The sequence below is a fragment of the Plecotus auritus genome (genome assembly GCF_963455305.1).
Source record: "Plecotus auritus genome assembly, chromosome: 4".
In the NCBI taxonomy this organism is placed as follows: domain Eukaryota; kingdom Metazoa; phylum Chordata; class Mammalia; order Chiroptera; family Vespertilionidae; genus Plecotus; species Plecotus auritus.
In genome coordinates, this window is record NC_137775.1 from 110,859,251 (window position 1) to 110,876,941 (window position 17,691).

Below are 17,691 nucleotides of genomic sequence, written 5' to 3' on the forward strand. Positions count from 1 at the left end.
GGAAAATTCTACTCATCTTCTCCAAAATGGGGCCAGGTATCACGAAAGAGTGGCAGGCAGTGTGCAAGCTGAAGTTGTAACAGCATTGGCAGGACAATAGGAGGGTCTAGTTCAGGCAGGGGATGAAGGAAATGAATATAATCTACCTTGATTTTATAATGATTTTAAAATTACAAGAGCCTGATTTTGTCATGATGACACCTTATTTTATCAAACCATGAGAAAGCAGGCTCCCTCCTGCTGTTTTAGGAAAATCAAACTATTTCTTGTCTGCCTTGTTCATAAGTGTCTCCTTCACTCATCTGCCACAGTCCCCATATTTCCTGGCATTAGAGTCCCCTGTTTTGTAGTTTAGTTCTTGCGATTTCAGGATACTTCTCTCACATAAGGTTTAGCAGACAGAGGGATTGTCCTTGTGCCTGAACATGAGTCTGTTCTCCATGCAGCTGAGCCATATGTCATGTCAGAGGAAAGGTGTGGGCTATTGGGGGAGAATAGAGTGGTTTCCAGAGGACAAGGTCATGAGACAATGTGTATTCTGGGGTGTCCTGTGGAACAGGTGCGCAGTGGGGCAAGGTTAAGAAATTAAGAGGGATAAACAGAAGCATACCTACGCCCCGCAAGCTGAGCACCTGGGGAGGCTCAATTTTCTCATCCATCAAGTGGGATAAGAATATTCCCGCAGCTGCGTGAAACCCTGTGGGACTCCAAGAAGATCCAATGGGCTAAGCAGTAGGCAATTAGCTGGAAAGCCTGAAGCGCTGTGGAATGTGCTGGGCTGTGGGCTCAGGGAGAGTGGTTCCCAGGCCTGTTTCCCCCACTACACACTCAGTGTTGCCCCCAGCACACAAAGTCCCCTTTCACCCATGGGTGAGCCCAGAAGTAGGGTAACCTGTGTGAGGTCACACCAGCAGTGAGTGGCTCTGACTAGGCTGTGGGATCTCAGACTCCCAGGGTGGTGGGACCCTCCCCTGCCTCCCCTTACCTGGTGGGGCACAGCAGGCCAGTGCTGGGTGGACAGGGGAAGGTATTGGGCGGCCTGGGGAAGTATGAGCTCTTGCAGGCAGTGAACTCAGAGGAAGCAGGCAGATGCAGTTAAACTAGAGTGGTCTGGAGGCCGACTGTTCCAGGACACAGCTGCTGTGAATGAAGAAGAAAGGGGTGTGGCCCCTGCAGACAGGAGCAGGTCCTCTGGTTGGGTGGAAATTGCTGTAAACAGGACCCAGCAACCAGCAAGGGGCCGCGTGCTTGTCCCCTTATGGGACGCTTCCTGTCAGAGCCTGCCAGTTGTCAGGCACCTCCCATTTCCTTTTTATGACTTGTTAAAATGAGCAATATGTGGAGGAAGAGGATATGCAGGCAGTGACGGACCCCCTCCCTCATCAGAAACAGCCCCTGTGACACAGGAAAGTTCCCATGGGGCACCCTCTCCCCAACACCCTCCTCAGCACCCATCCCAGGAGCACCTGCCTAACCCTATTCCCTATGGCCCTTCTCCAGGCTCTGCTTCTAGAATGTTCCTGCTCACTAGGGACAGACAGGCACTGCTGGTCCACAGAGGGCCTGGAAGACCAACTCTAAGGACATGATTTTGATGGGCTCTCCAGCCACAGGTGCTGGCTGCCACCTCTCTGCCATCAGACAGAGCAGCCCATGGGGCTCATAAGCACTGGAGCCTTATGTATAGGCAACCGGGAGCAGGGCTGTCATTCCTCTATTTGTCAGCTGACCGCACATTTAAGGCTGGAGCAGTGAGCATAGAACAATTACTTTGCAAAGTGAGATGGAGGAAGGGAAGATGGCTGCTGATGGGAAGGCAGACTGCAAGATAGTGTGTGAGTGAGAGAACAAAGGGAGAGTGTGTAGTCACACGGGGAGTGTTTGTTGGTGAGTTGAGGGACAGCTATTCTCCAGGAGACTGTGGGGGACTGCCAGACGGGGTTCCCCTGACCGGGCAGCCCAATGGCTGCTGGGTTCCCTCCTGGAGCGACCAGCTCTGACATGGAGACGGTGCCATCTTGAAGGGGAAAGTGGGTGTTGTCGGAAGCCTGAAAATCCCAGGAATCTACAACTATGGCACCCAGCGAACAGCTATGAACCCAAGAACACCGGTCCCCAAGTGGCGTGAGCACGCGGATTCAGAGGATCTCTGCACCCCCTCACGGAAAGATCAGATTTCGCCTGGGATAAGGTGAGGTCTGTGGTCTGGGCAGGAGAGAGAAACGTGCACAGTGGGAGCTGGACGACCTGGGGAAGTCTGTGCCCAGAAAAATCTGCAGCTGTTGGGGCTGGCATGATCTGCGAATGTGGAAATGATCCGCAGAGCTGCTAACAGAAGGGAACTCTAAAAAGCAACCCATAGCTGTACTGGATGCAAAAGGACAGTCTAAAAATTTTAAAAGTGTGCTGGTGGCTTAGACCCAAGGAGAAAAAAGACTGCACAGACTTGCACACAATGCCAGAGGTTGCGCACTTACTCTGGCTCTTTTCTTTCTCTTTTTTTTTCTCTTTAAATCCTTGCTTTTGATTACTAAGCCCAATACATAGGATCACCCAATTGGGGACACTCTAAGAGACTGCAGGGGAAAGTTGTTTTTGTGGAACCTGGGGATCAGAGCGGGGAATAACTATCAGAGAACCAGCTCTGGGGCAACCCGTTCCCCCAAACCGGTATTAAGTGCCACAGGGAAAACAAAACCTAAACACTAGCTAGAGAGGACCTATAGACCCGGAGGTCAATCCAGAAATACTGCCACTCAGGGGTTGAATCACAAATTGACTCTTGTGTAAACACAAATAAAGGAGTATAAGAAATAAAGACGTACTGCCTGCATGAAAATCAGGACTGTGGCCTACAACACTGAGGGGCAGTGGAACACAGGGAACTTCAATACTGTCCTGACTAGGAAACAGGCGTGCCAAACAGAACAGCAGAGGAAGTGAATGACCATCACTACTGCACATTTTTTTTTTTCATCTTTTACTTAAGAAACTAATTTTTTTTTCTTTTTTCCTCACTTTATTTTACCCTTTTAATTATTACATTTTTATTTTTAATCAATATTACTACTACTACTATTTCACCTTTTTTAAAAAACGTGTCATATTATTTTCTCTTTATTTTACTTTGGGATTAGTGTTCTACATTCTATTTTCATCTTTCCTTTAGCATCATTTTACTCTATCTCAATTTTACCTTTATGCCAACACTCTCTTCCTCACTTTTCACCTTTTGGTATCCTGTTTCTCTTACCCTATTCCTGCTTTAGATTTTACCTACTCCTTCTTTTTACCCTCTGTTAAAATTTCACCCTAGTTATATATCTAATTTCCAATCTCCTGCTCCAAGTCCATACACACCTCTCTCTTCTCTTTCTTCACTATCCAAAAATTTTCCCCCCTCTCTGTGCTTTGGATGTTGTTTGCTTGATTGTTGATTATATTGTTTTTTTTTTTTTTATGCTTGTTTGTGAGATTGTTTTGCTTTTTCTTTTCTTTTTTTGTTTTTTTTTGTTTTTTGCTTCTGTTTTCCCTTGCCTCACTTGATATGAGTTGTTGTTTGTAGTTTTCATTCATCTCTAGGTATTTGTTGCTGGTATTTGTTGGGATTAGTGGCTGTTCTATTGGAGTTTTCTTCCCATATAAATAGTTTTTCCCCCTCTTCTTATTCTCTTTCTTTTCTCTCTTACTTTTTTTTCCCCCAATTTCATTTTTGCACTCCTTTTTTTCCCTCTTCTTTCTTTCTTATCATCCAATTTGCCTTTCTCTGGCAGTCACCTTTATTTGGAGTTATTAATATAGTGAATACATTTGTGTTCAGTGCCTTGTGCGTTGTGCCTTGTTCTGTTGTATTTTGTGCCTTTAAATCAACACAGGAGAGAGAGAACTAGATAATCAGACATTCGGAGAAGAGAGATCATAGGGAGACAAAGAAACAGCCCACATATGAAAGAAAAGCAGGCATCACCAGAAAAGGAAGTAAACAAAATGGAGGCAAGCAACCTGTCAGAGAAAGAATTCAGAGAAATGGTCATAAGGTGGATGAAAAGAATGGAAAACAAATTCAACAATATGTGTAAGAACCAAGAGGAAATGAAGAAGAACCAAGAAAAAATGAAAAATTGCCGGGAGCCATAAAAGCAGAATTTGGTCTTACTTCCTGGTCAGCCCTACTTCCTGATTGAGCAAGGACAAAGAGCAAGGACAAAGAAAGCCCGCGTGCCCAAGGGCCAGAAGAACCCCCCACATCAGAATAACCAATCAGCTAGGACAGATACCCAGTCCCCAACCAATCATCCCATGGCAACTCCTTATCCTACCCCTCCCCTCCTGAGTGCTTATATACCGCAACACTCGAATAAAAAAACGAGGCTTGATCAGAACCTTGTCTTGCCTCCGTTCTTCGCGTTCCTTGTTTGTTTCATTCTCTTAGGTGGTTCCTGTGTGCCCTCGTTGCTGCCCCGCAGGCCGGGGCATCTGGCGCCCAACGTGGGGCGACCTGGGGACCCCCGACGAGAACGTCTACCGGAGAAGCCCTGGCCAGGCACCCCCCCAGAGTCGCCGCGAGGACCCGCGAGTGAAGACTCAGCATTAGATCGCCACGGTCCCACCCGCCGTGAGACAGATCGGAGTAAGGTAGGTAGACGATTTTTCAAACAAGATTTCAGAACATTTCACCCCTTTTTGCTCGACTGCTATTATTGGCTCTCTTGGTCGATTCCTTCCTGCCCACTAATAAGTACTCACTTGCCGATTTGGGGAAGAGTGAAAGGTACCCATCTCCGGCTGTGAGAACTCTGATTCACTTGAATTAGTATCGTCGCCCGGCTTTCTTGTCGCGAATTCTCTCCAATTAGATCTACTCTTAAAACCTTGAGCTTGCTTTGAACAAAAGGTCGTTCACCTCACAGACTCAACAAAGGGAATTCCTACTCCCTGACAAGGGCAAAAGGGGTCTTCCCGTCTGTGCGGATCCGTGTAGGCGGATTATACCTACCGACTGTTTCACGCAAGCAAGGGAGTAAAGGGTAGAGTCGAAAAGAGAGTAATTCCGCCTGAATCCCTGGGTTGACAGGAAAATTCAGGCTGACCTGGAACGGGGATTATACGTCCCAGAGGCTTACGTGGGGGAAGGAGTCACTCGGAGAGCCATCCTGTCGACCAATAATGGGGAATTCTTTGAGTGCCCATGAAATGTTCCTTGACGGTGTCAAGATATCCCTCAGAGCGCGAGGAATAAGGGTTAAAAGAAAAGACCTTAGGCAGTTCTTTGAGTTTGTTCATGATACCTGCCCTTGGTTCCCCCTAGAAGGAACTATTAATCAAAAACGCTGGGAACGGGTAGGAGATGCCCTACAGGATTTTTATCGGGCCCTTGGCCCTGAGAAGATTCCCGTTACTGCCTTTTCTTATTGGAACTTAATTCATGACATTCTAAAAATCCATTCTCAAGACCCTGATGTTAAAGAGGTCATCAAAACAGGAGAGGAGATTCTTAAGGAAAACTCCCGTCCCCCCTCAACATGCCCTTCAGTCGTTATAGATCTCCCAGGAGAACCCCCAGAGACCCCTAAAGACCAAAAACCTTTAAATATTAAAAAAGAACCGGAAAGGCCACAAGAAAAAATCCCCAATATCTACCCCTCACTTACCTTTAAAAGAGATCATTCAGATCACCTAACCCCCGAAGGACAAGAAACCTTAGATGAGGAGGCGGCTCGCTATCATGATGACCCTTGGCGCCTAACTGCCCCGGCGCTTCATAGACCGCCCCCCTATAATCCCAATTCCCTAGTTCATCCTTCTCCTCTTCCGTCCATCTGACCCCATCAGACAAGCTAAAATAACCCTTGCTCGAGAAGTTTCTTCTTTAAAGGAAATTTTACAGCAGAAACGAGAGCATGCCCAACTTATTAAAGAAATTCAAGCCCTCGAGGCTGAGCTTTCCACCCTAAGTCCTACCCAACAGAATACTCCTCCCTCAACAAAATCACCCCCCAACAGACGAAAAACTAAAACTAAAGCCCCGCCCCAGGCCCTATCGGCTAAAATACAATGCTAATGAACCTTGTTAAAAAAGTTAACTTTTAAGACCTACGAGAAAATAAATTTGTCTCTGTTATAGAATTTATCCAAAGTGAATGCTTGAAAATAATTATAATTGACTCTAGAATCTCAAAGAAATTGTTGAAATATAGATAAATAATGTAATAATTATAAAGAGCTAAGTAGCCCAGGTAACTGGCTACGCCCTTTGTTAATGGAGGAAGGGGTAGACGCCCTTCCCCCAGCAGACAGGTAATCTAGTTTCCTGCCAGGAACCATCTTTGAAAAATGTGGTAATTTACATTAGAATAAACCAAACCGAGTTTTACAGAGCTACTGGCAAATAAAAAGTAAAGTTTAAATTTGCCTCATAAAAAACCTAGAGGACAGAATTGAATCTATTAATTGATTATGTCTTGTATTTTTCTTAAAAATGTAAAGTGTTATTAATCTAGGAAATACTAAATATATTTGACTTGCCAGCTTTAAAAGTTCAAAGTGCAAATTAAATTGGGAGAAATTATATAGTTGTGGTAATTAAATGTCTAAAGTATAAGAACTTATTTTTGAGAAAATAAAATGTTGTGTTTTCTCTAATAATTAGGAATTCAAAATAAGTTGCTTATTATTGGTCTAATTAAAAAAGAGGATTAATTCAAATTTTTCTATGCAAAAACTAGTTTAAAATCTAGTTGATATCTTAAGATAATTATAAAAAGTATTATAATCTTTAAATCATATATGGATATATATATATATATATATATATATATATATATATATATTTGATCATTTTTTTCCATGTTAAAATTTCAAGGCTTTAACAGAGATGATTCTTGGAAAGCTCCAAGGGCCCGGAGTAATACAGGAAATTTGTTCTCTCTTCTTAAAGGAAATCTTTTTAAATTTAACAGATCTAATATACTTGATGTAACGGAGCGCGTCCCCCGGAGATAGACCACCGAGACCAATTAGATCAAACAGGGAAAAGTTTATTGCAGATTCGAATCTGGGCCCCGCCGTAGCTGACGCAGCAGCAGGCAAGTACCGAGGCGAGAGCGCCGTTGAAGGGGCAGTCCCTTCCTTTATACCCCTTCCCTCCACCCGGTTTGACTTGGCATTCCCTGATTGGTCCCTTCGAATTTGCCCGCGAATTCGGGACCCTTTGTCTTTACTGGATCTTTCCCTATGCGGGTGGTCTGTGGAAGGGACAGCTCTGTCATGCCTCTGGTATGCAGGGGCGGGGCGGGGCCCTGTGGTCAGGTGAGGAACTGTGCCCTTTGTATTCAGTGAGGGGTGACTTTTCTATTCAGCTATTGAGACTATTCTTTCTATTCTAATTTTAGTTCTACATTGTTGGGGCCTAGTTGCCCCTTACATTCCCTACTGGTCTTATCGGGGAATCAAATCCTTGATTCTAATGCTCCTTCCCCATCTATTGACAGGGTCTGATAATGGGACCGGAGGACCATAATTTTAAGATCCTGGGTCCTAGCCTGTATTACATTGACCAAGGACCTGAAGAGGCATGGGCCTACTGACAATACCAATAGTAATCCGACTAGCGGGCCCAGCAAGGGGAGGAGGTAGGGGAGGAAACCGTTAAGTCCACTCCAGAGGGGATTTTCTTGGAGCTCCTTTTTTCTCTTGAGCAGGTCCTCCTGAAGGGTCTTGATCTTGTCCCGGACGATTCCCGACTTGTTGGCGTAGAAACAGCATCGCTCCTGTAGGGCTAAACATATTCCTCCCTGCTCGGCAGTTAGTAGATCTAGGCCTCTTCTATTTTGTAAGACTACTTCAGCTAATGAGTCTATCTGGTCCTGTAAGTCATTGATAGTACCTGATAGGGCCTGTACATCATTTATTAGCTGGTTAGAGAGCTTAGTGTAAGATTGGACAGCAACCCCCAGCCCTGTAGTCCCAGAGGCTACTGCGGTGGTCACTCCTAGACCTACCAGGAGCGGGATAAGTTGGACCGCCCTTTTTCTTCTTCCAGCAATATAATCTAAACTGGGAATTGGCACCGGCTCATCCCCCCTAATTATATCAATATCCGGGAGGATGGTGGCCTGAACACATAATCCGGTCCAATTGGTTGGCAGAGCAGTGTAAGCCAAACTGCCCCCACATATAAAAGTTTGGCCGATATCTGGGCATAGGGCCTGAGTAGTGTTAACTATACGGGAGCAGTTTGTAAAAGTTATAAAGCCTACATCTAAATCAAAGTGATTATCTGAGGATGGTCGTTGGAAACACGTAGAGGTGTTGAATCCTACAGGCTGTACTCTAAAGGGGAGGCTGATTGTACAGTTTTCCTCCCCCGTGGCGGAAGTGTTGGTTGAGGGGATGGCGAGTGGCATCGGTGTCCCCAGAGTCATGCAAAGCCAACAATCTTCCGCCAGTCTTGGATTAGAAACATTTAGGGCTCTGAGAGTGGCATCCAGGATTTTCTGTGTTAGAGCGCTTAAATCTGGTCCCCTGGACTTTGGGAGTGCCAAAGGGTGATAGCTCAGAGGGGGGTATTTAAGCCTGATAATCTCTTCAATCTGGGCTTTCACTAGTCCCTCTCGCACTCTGTCCGTGGGTCCTCCCCCGTCGGAAACATGGACAGGGGCTATGGAAGGCCAGCAAACAGCCTGTCCCAAATTTCCTGTACAGGATGCTAGGGCATACTTGGAATATCCTGTACGATGACTGAAATCCCAGTCCCCTCCAAAGGTTCCCCTGAACTCCCGTTGGAGGATCGCAGTTAGATAAACCTCTCCATCCTTGTGGGTACACTGTTGAACCTCGTTGTAACAGGAGGAATGCATCTCTGTAGCTGTATAGCAATCTTTAGGGCATGGGCCCGGTTGATCATTTAACAAGGGGATAATGGTGGGCTTTTGGACGCATACCCAAGATTGGGAGAATCCCCCACCTACCTGGGGTTTGAATTCTAGGTAGGCAGTCCTTCCTCCACAGTCAGTGATTTGGGAGTATGAGGTTGGGGTGGTCCCTCGGTTTCCCCCTTTGCAGTCACATGGGCTCCCAAACAATTTCTGGAGTACTTTGGCCTTGTCTACAGGCCCCCCTAGCCCCCCCTCACACTGTAAGGGGTAGGCTGCTAGCATACTTAAAAACACAGTGAAAGTTACTTGTTTAAATCTGTCCGAGTAATTTTGACCTTTAGAGGCTCGCTGGTGGGGCTGACTCGCCATCTTCCCTGGTCCTCTGACGCCCTCTTCAGTCTGGTGTGGTGTATCCAATGCCGCTTCCCCGCAACCTTGACGGCGGTAGGGGTGCTGAGAATTACGGTGAAGGGGCCGTCCCACCGGGGCTCGAGCTGGCCTGGGTTGAGTCTCTTTACCCAGACTAAGTCACCGGGCTCAGCAACTGGATCTCTGGACGTCTGGGCTTCTCCGGTGGTTTCCCTGTAGACAGCTTTTTGGATCGCGCTCCGGGTTAATTGGAGGGCCTGTAATGACTTAAGGAGATTTTGGTTGTATATAACCCCGAGATGTTCCTCCCCCACCCGGGGAAGGATCGGGGGTGGCCTCCCGAAAATTATTTCATAAGGGGTGAATCCCTGTGTGTACGGAGTGCACCTGGCCCTGAGTAGGGCAAAGGGGAGGAGACTTACCCAATCACCGCCAGTCTCGAGCTTTAGCTTCGTTAGAAACTCCTTAAGTGTCCGATTCATTCTCTCTACCTGTCCTGAGCTCTGGGGTCTATATATACAGTGGAGCTTCCACTTAATTTTTAGACAGTCTGCCAATTGCCTGGTGACCTGGGCGGTGAACGCCGGACCATTGTCAGACCCCAAATATATCGGTAGGCCAAACCGGGGGAGAATTTCAGAGACCAATTGTTTAACTACTACCTGGGCTGTCTCTTTCTTGGTGGCGAATGCCTCTGGCCAGCCCGAGAAGGTGTCCACAAGGACGAGGAGGTACCTGTAGCCTCCTCTGGTCGTGGGTAACTCCGTGAAGTCCAGCTCCCAGTGTTCTCCCGGGGTGCTTCCTCGGAATCGGATTCCAGGTTCTCTAACTTGGATGGGGTTGGGGTTTACTCTGGCACACGTCTGGCATCTTCGAGCAGTGTCCTGGGTGAGTCTGTGGAGTCCTTTAAGTAGATAACTCTTCCGGAGGAGCTCGGCCAATTTTGTTCCCCCAAGGTGGGTGTTACGGTGAGTTTGCTCAACTATGTTTCTCCCTATAGCCTGTGGTAGGAGGACCCTGCCATCTGGTAATCGGATCCATCCTCCCTCGTCCTCCTTCCCCAGTAACCTCCGGCCTAATTCCTCTTCCTCAGAGGTGTAGTGGGGGTTGGGAGGAATGATGTCTTCCTGGAGGGCTAAGACTTCTAGGGGCCCTACTGGTCTTTTGGCAATGTCCCTAGCTGTTTGATCAGCCAGCCGATTTCCCCGTGAAATTTCAGAATTGTCCTTCTGATGTCCTTTGCAGTGGATGACCGCTACTTCCTTAGGCCCCCAGACGGAAGACAATAGATTTAGGATCTCTTGAGCATTTTTAATGTCCTTCCCTCCTGCCGTGAGGAGGCCTCTCTCTTTGTACAGGGCCCCATGCACATGGACAGTGGCAAAAGCATATCTGCTATCCGTGTAAATATTGATCCTTTTCCCTTTTCCCCACCTAAGCGCCTGAGTTAGGGCAATTAGCTCGGCTTTTTGTGCAGAAGTCCCATGCCCCAGGGCTTGTGCCCAAATGACAGAGTCCAGGGTGACTACCGCAGCCCCCGCATAGCGGATCCCCCCTTCTACGAAGCTGCTCCCATCAGTGAAGAGGGTCTCGTCCGCTTCAGGGAGGGGAATGTCAGTCAAGTCTGCTCTTAAAGAAGTTAGAGACGTAAGAATTTCCCCGCAGTCATGGAGTGGGGCGTTCTCGGCAGGCTCTGGTAGTAAGGTGGCTGGGTTTAAGGCAGCCGTTTGGCGGAAGCTTATCCTCGGGGGGTCAAGGAGGAGGACTTGATACTGAGTTACTCGGGCGTTAGAGAGCCACTTCTCTGGGGGTGCTCGTAGTAGCTGCTCTACATTGTGGGGAGCCGTGATCTGGAGGTTTTGGCCAAAGGTTAGCTTTGACGCTTCTTTGACTAGAATGGCTGTGGCTGCTATTGCCCTTAGGCACCCGGGCCACCCGGCCGCTACAGGATCTAGTCTTTTGGACAGATAGGCTACAGGTCTCTTCCAAGGGCCTAACGTCTGAGTGAGTACCCCCTTTGCTACTCCCCTAGACTCTGCCACGAAGAGGTGAAATGGCTTCTCGAGGTCTGGTAGGGCCAAAGCTGGGGCACTCACCAACGCAGTCTTGAGCGCCTTGAATGCTTCTTCCTCCTCACTGGTCCAGGAGAGGGTCGGCTCCTTTCCTCCAGTGGCAGCGTACAGGGGCTTTGCGATTTCAGCGAAACCTAGAATCCATAGTCTGCAGTACCCCACTGCCCCCAGGAACTCCCTTACTTGCCTTTTTGAGGTAGGCGTGGGAATCTGAAGAATGGCCTGGATCCGACTCTGGGAGAGGGTACGTTCCCCTTGACGGAGGTGATATCCCAGGTAAGTAACTTCTGTCTTACAGAGTTGAGCCTTCTTAGCTGACACTCGGTAGCCGAGGTGACCTAGAGTCCTTAATAAGGCTCTAGTGGCTTCCTGGCACTCTGATAGAGTAGAGGTCGCCAGGAGGAGGTCATCAACATACTGGAGTAATGTGACATTAGGGTGGTTAATCCTAAAGTCTCGCAAATCTTGACTTAAGGCCTCGTCAAAAAGAGTGGGGGAGTTCTTAAAGCCTTGGGGCAGTCGGGTCCAGGTTAGTTGTCCTGATTCTCCTTTTTCGGGGTCTACCCATTCGAAAGCGAAGATGGGTTGACTCTGGGGTGCAAGGGGGAGGCAGAAAAAAGCGTCTTTCAGATCTAGAACTGAGTAGAACTGTTGGTCTGGCTTCAGGAGGCTGAGTAAAGTGTAGGGGTTTGGGACCGTTGGATGAATGGTCTCTACCCGCTTGTTTACTTCTCTTAAGTCCTGGACTGGTCTAAAGTCCTCCGTGCCTGGTTTCTGGACAGGTAAGAGCGGAGTATTCCAGGCTGACTGACAGGGGACTAGGATCCCAGCCTCTCTAAGCCTCCTGATATGTTTTGAAATCCCGGCCCTTGCCTTTCCACTGATCTGGTATTGGCGAACTCGAACAGGGAGGGCCGTGCTGAGGAGCTGGACAACTACCGGGGGCCGATGTTTTGCCAGCCCTGGTGGATTAGTCTCCGCCCAAACCTCCGGGATCTCTTGCCGCCACCTAGTCAGGAGGTCAGACTCTATTTCCTGGGGAGGTTCATCAAGTAACCTGTACTCTTCTTCCAGTGGGAAGGTGACAAGAATCTGTCCTTCTCCTGTTTGGACTTGGGGGCCCTCTTCCGTGAAGGAGATAGTAGCCTTCAGCTTTTGTAAGAGGTCCCGTCCTAAAAGCGGCTCAGGGCACTCAGGGATGACGAGGAACGAGTGAGTGACTGTTCTCTCCCCCAGATTAGTGATGCGAGCTTGGGACCATGGGTAGGACTTAGGCTTCCCTGTTGCTCCCACGATGGCAGTCTTCTTAGAGGAGAGTGGGCCCTCGGGCTTTAAGAGAACGGAGTGGGTGGCTCCGGTATCCACCAAGAAGCTAACCGGCTTGCCCCCCACCTTCAATGTTACCCGGGGCTCCCGGGGGGTTGAGGAGCCCTGACGTCCTCAGTCTAGTTCCTCTACTAGCACTGGGCTGGGTCCTGAGTCCCTTCTCCTCGGTTTCTCAGGACATTCATTTTTCCAGTGGCCTAGTTTCCTGCAATAAGCACACTGGTTCCGCCCGAGCTGGGGTCTTCTGCCCGTTCCCGGCCGTTTTCCTCTGTCCTGTCCCTTTCCTCTCTGGTCTCTTTCTTCCATAGCTATGAGGACCTTTGCCATCTTCTGAGTTAGGGCCTGCGACGGGTCCTCTCGATTTTCAAAGACTCTCTGGGCTATAGCCAGTAGTTCTGAAAGAGACTTGCCCTCAAAGCCTTCTATCTTTTGTAATTTTTTCCTAATGTCAGGGGCTGACTGTGCTACAAACTGGACTACAAGGGCTGCCTGATTTGCCGGGGCGTCAGGATCTATAGGCGTATATGTCCTATAAGCCTCACACAATCGCTCTAGGAAAGCCGCCGGACTTTCATTTGGCCCTTGTTTTGTCTCGGTCACCTTGGAGAGATTAGTGGGCTTGCGGGCTGATGCCCGGATGCCTCTTAGGAGGACTTGGCGGTATTGGTCTAAGGCCTCCCTCCCCACTACAGAGTTAGGGTTCCACTCAGGACGTGCAAGGGGAAACACAGGGTCAATCCGGGTTGGGTCTGTGATAGGTTCTCCCCGCCCATCCAGAACCTGCTTCCTTCCCTCCGTCCTTATTCTCTCTCTCTCCTCTGAGGTGAAAAGGGTGTTTAAAAGCTGCTGGCAGTCGTCCCACGTGGGCTGGTGGGTATAAAAAACAGACTCCAAAAGAGTTATTAACCCCTGTGGGTTTTGGGAAAAAGGGGGGTTTTGGTTTTTCCAATTGTAAAGATCCGAGGTGGTGAATGGGACATAAGTCCTCAGACGGTTGCCACGAGAATCCGCCTCTCCCACCTCCCTCAGAGGGAGCTGAGTTACTGGTCGATCATCGCCAAAAAGGGCTCCCGTCCTAGTATGGGAAGGGCTCAAGGGGGAATCAGAGGGGTGAGCCTCTCCCTGTGAGGTGGAAGAATCGGGCGCCATCGGAGAGCTCGGCCCTGGCGCGCCCCCTCGTGGCAAAGACGGGTACTCCCTCTTAACCCGAGACTCCTCCCGCGGCTCCGCAATGGCGGCTGAGCCGGCCGCCGCCACGTAAGGAGGCGGGCGGGGAGTCCTTTGTTCTAGGACTGGCTCCTCCTCTGGGGTTTCCAGAATAGGAGGAGCCGATGGAGCTCGCCGCGGTTTGCCGCTGCGCTCCTCAGGTGGTCTCGCCACCAAGATAGGTCTCTTTCCCAATTTTTCTTTATACTGGGGGCAATCACAATCCTTTAGCCACTTGGGGTTATCAAACAGGACATCAATCCAGATATCTATGTATGGAATTTGGTCCGGGTGCCCAGGCTTGCCATAGACTATACGCCGGACTCCCGCACACGGTCCCATATCTAGGGTCCCCGTTGAAGGCCAATTAACCCCGAACGTTGGCCATTCCAGTTCACAGAGTCTCCGAAGGGTGAAGGCATCTACTGACACCCCATAACCCTCTCCTCTCTTTCTGAAATCTGTGAAATTCTTTATCATGCACTCCAGGGGGCTCAGAGGGCTAACTTTACTACCTCCTTGACCCATCCCTGCCCTCGAGCCGATTCTCCACACACTGTAAAGAGACAACGAAGCAAAACAAAACAAAAAGCCGACAAACAACACTTCCTTCACAATTAACAGCGGCCGCACAGACACTTCTCCAGTCATTCACACAACCAGACCAACCAGATCAGGTCTCTCAACAGACCTGTAACCAGGCCTCAGTGATCGTCACCACTTCGGCTGTGAAAAGGGAGTTCAGCGGCGTCCCGCCTCCCTAATTCACTATTCAGGGGTACGTACCAAACCAGACCAGACCAGGAACCAGACCAGGAAAAACCGAAAGTAAAACAGGCCTGACTTACCGGCGCCGTGCAGGCAGCTTCAGGAACGTTGCGGAGCTCCGGAGGACGGGGTGAAATTTGGAGGGGCTTAACGAGAAGCCCCCCTAGTGTTATCTCGCTGGGGCCTCCAAATGTAACGGAGCGCGTCCCCCGGAGATAGACCACCGAGACCAATTAGATCAAACAGGGAAAAGTTTATTGCAGATTCGAATCTGGGCCCCGCCGTAGCTGACGCAGCAGCAGGCAAGTACCGAGGCGAGAGCGCCGTTGAAGGGGCAGTCCCTTCCTTTATACCCCTTCCCTCCACCCGGTTTGACTTGGCATTCCCTGATTGGTCCCTTCGAATTTGCCCGCGAATTCGGGACCCTTTGTCTTTACTGGATCTTTCCCTATGCGGGTGGTCTGTGGAAGGGACAGCTCTGTCATGCCTCTGGTATGCAGGGGCGGGGCGGGGCCCTGTGGTCAGGTGAGGAACTGTGCCCTTTGTATTCAGTGAGGGGTGACTTTTCTATTCAGCTATTGAGACTATTCTTTCTATTCTAATTTTAGTTCTACATTGTTGGGGCCTAGTTGCCCCTTACACTTGAAATTGCATGGAAAGACTTATCAAATAAAGATTAATAAATATATTTTAAATGTTATGAAGGTTTTGTCCTCTAAGAAGGGTGAAATGAAGTAACTAAATATTTCTTATAATCCAACAGCAGAATTTAAAATGACAAAAAGCCCATAGCTGCCTGCATTCTTAATTAAACTAAGAGGCGGGGCAACATTTGCTGCTTGTGAATCAGACATAAACATTTACTAAATTTGCTTTGCTTTTTAAATGAAGATACCTACTTTAATTACTTAAATAAATTAGCTTTTTAAATTATAATCAAGGTTTTCAGCTAAATAAAAAGCCAATATTTTTATAAACAATTCTAATAAAGACCAGAAACAGCTAGTGAGATATTTGTTTGTCTGCAATATAAATTTGACTGTCTTTTAAAAGAACGGATTAGACAGCCACCATGATGGCCACATGTCTTGCCACTCCCCCTGGGGCCGCCATCTTGGAAGCCGTAGAGGCCAACCCTTTCCTTTGGAATAAGCCAATGTCTTTGTAAGCAATTTGATTAAGTATTCTAAGAAAGTTACTGAAGGCTTCCCATGATCCCTCTGTATATGCAAATTAGCTAATGGGGATACTCTTAAAAAATAAAATTCCAGCTTAATAAAAAAGGAGAAATTTGAGAGGTGCAGAAATGTAACTAGACCTTGTCTATACAAAAAGAAATTGACAGCCAGTTTGAAATTGAATTGTCATGGCTTAGAGCAAAGAATATCCTTACATGATATTATTCTACAATGCCATTATAATTTTCGATGCTTCATAACAGCATGTTGTACAATTGTTCCAAACAAACTTACAAACTAATTCTTTGAATGATTGGCAGTAATATAAAAAGGACATAAAAGGATTTAATCCCTTCCACTGTGTGGAAGGCCTCTTGGGAAGGTACTTGAGCATTCTATATTGGCCCTTTTTGTCAAAAGGAACCCTCTTCTCACAATTCAATTGCCCACAGCTGTTGCTTGAGTTTTCAGTTCATTCTGAGGTTGAAACCTCATGTTGGATGGTACCATAGATCTGTCTCTCGCACAATGGCGTGAGCTGGGCCCTCCCTGGAGAAGAAACCTGGGTTCCCCAAGATATATGATCAATGCCAGGGCCCCCCACCAGTGGGGGGATCCCAAGGCAGGTGCTGGGCATGGAGGCCATAGGGGCATAGGCTACCAAGGAGACAGAACTGAACCTTACATCACCCTGCTTGGCCCCGGAGGATGGCTGGTTAGTCAATGACGGGTAAGACTCCTCAAGGAAGGGGCAACCTAAGACAGGCACAGTCGCAGGGGGCCATCAGGAGAGAACTTGGGGGTCAACAGAGGTGTGGCACAGATCCTCACCCCCCCAACATTACAGGGGCTTGAACACTCGCCCCTTCTGAGGGAGGTCTCCTGCCCCATGGCTGCTTCGTGCTTCCCATGCCCAGCTCAGATTGGGACCCAGGCAACAAGAGACTTGGCCCAGCTAAGACTGAGACCCAGGCAGCAGAGAAGTGGTTGATGGCAGCTGCCCTATACCTAAATCTAGCCTAAATCCAGGAGTGCTCAGGGCTTTCTCAAGGATGCATATAATCCTTTCCATTAACTAAAATTGTTGTTAAAGTATTAAATTTGACAGTAAAATAGTCAAGTTTTCAGATTAATTTAAATTGGCTAAATGAAATAAGGGAATATTCAAGAAAATCTAATTGTACAAAAGGCTGTTCCTAAAGTATTAACCAAAATTTCTATTTGTAGTTCATTTCATGGTAAAATTGCTTAACATGCAATGAACCTAAAGCAGTCATATTTTTGTGCAAAAAATTAAAATTTAAAGTTATCAAGACTGCATTATATATTTTCCAAAAGCCTCCTAATAATTAAATCAAAAAAGGAGGGATAGTGGAGTAATATTATGTAAGGAAAAATACCTTGTAAGTAAATTACATCTAGAAAAATTTTTACTTTGAAAATTAATTTTCATTTGTTACGCTAACAGCAAGACACCCATGAAAAACACACATGGTGTCAAAATAAGCCAAAGGAAAATTAGTTGGGCAAAAATAAAAAGGATCCCAAGTCAAATTTATAGAAAAGACACCTTTGTTAACTTTTGGTCGAGAATATGTTTGTATATTTTCAGAAAAAAAAAAACTCCAGGACCATGTGGATTCCTGCAACAGAGAGGAATTAGCAGGAAATAATTCAGCCATGAAGACAAGAGGAGACAGTCGTTACCTGTGGGCTTGGGAAACCCACGGGAGGAGCCGGGTCACTACTCCCTCGCTCGGTTAAAGCCCACTCCCGCTTAAAAACAGAAAGGGAGGAGATGCCGGGAGCCATAAAAGCAGAATTTGGTCTTACTTCCTGGTCAGCCCTACTTCCTGATTGAGCAAGGACAAAGAGCAAGGACAAAGAAAGCCCGCG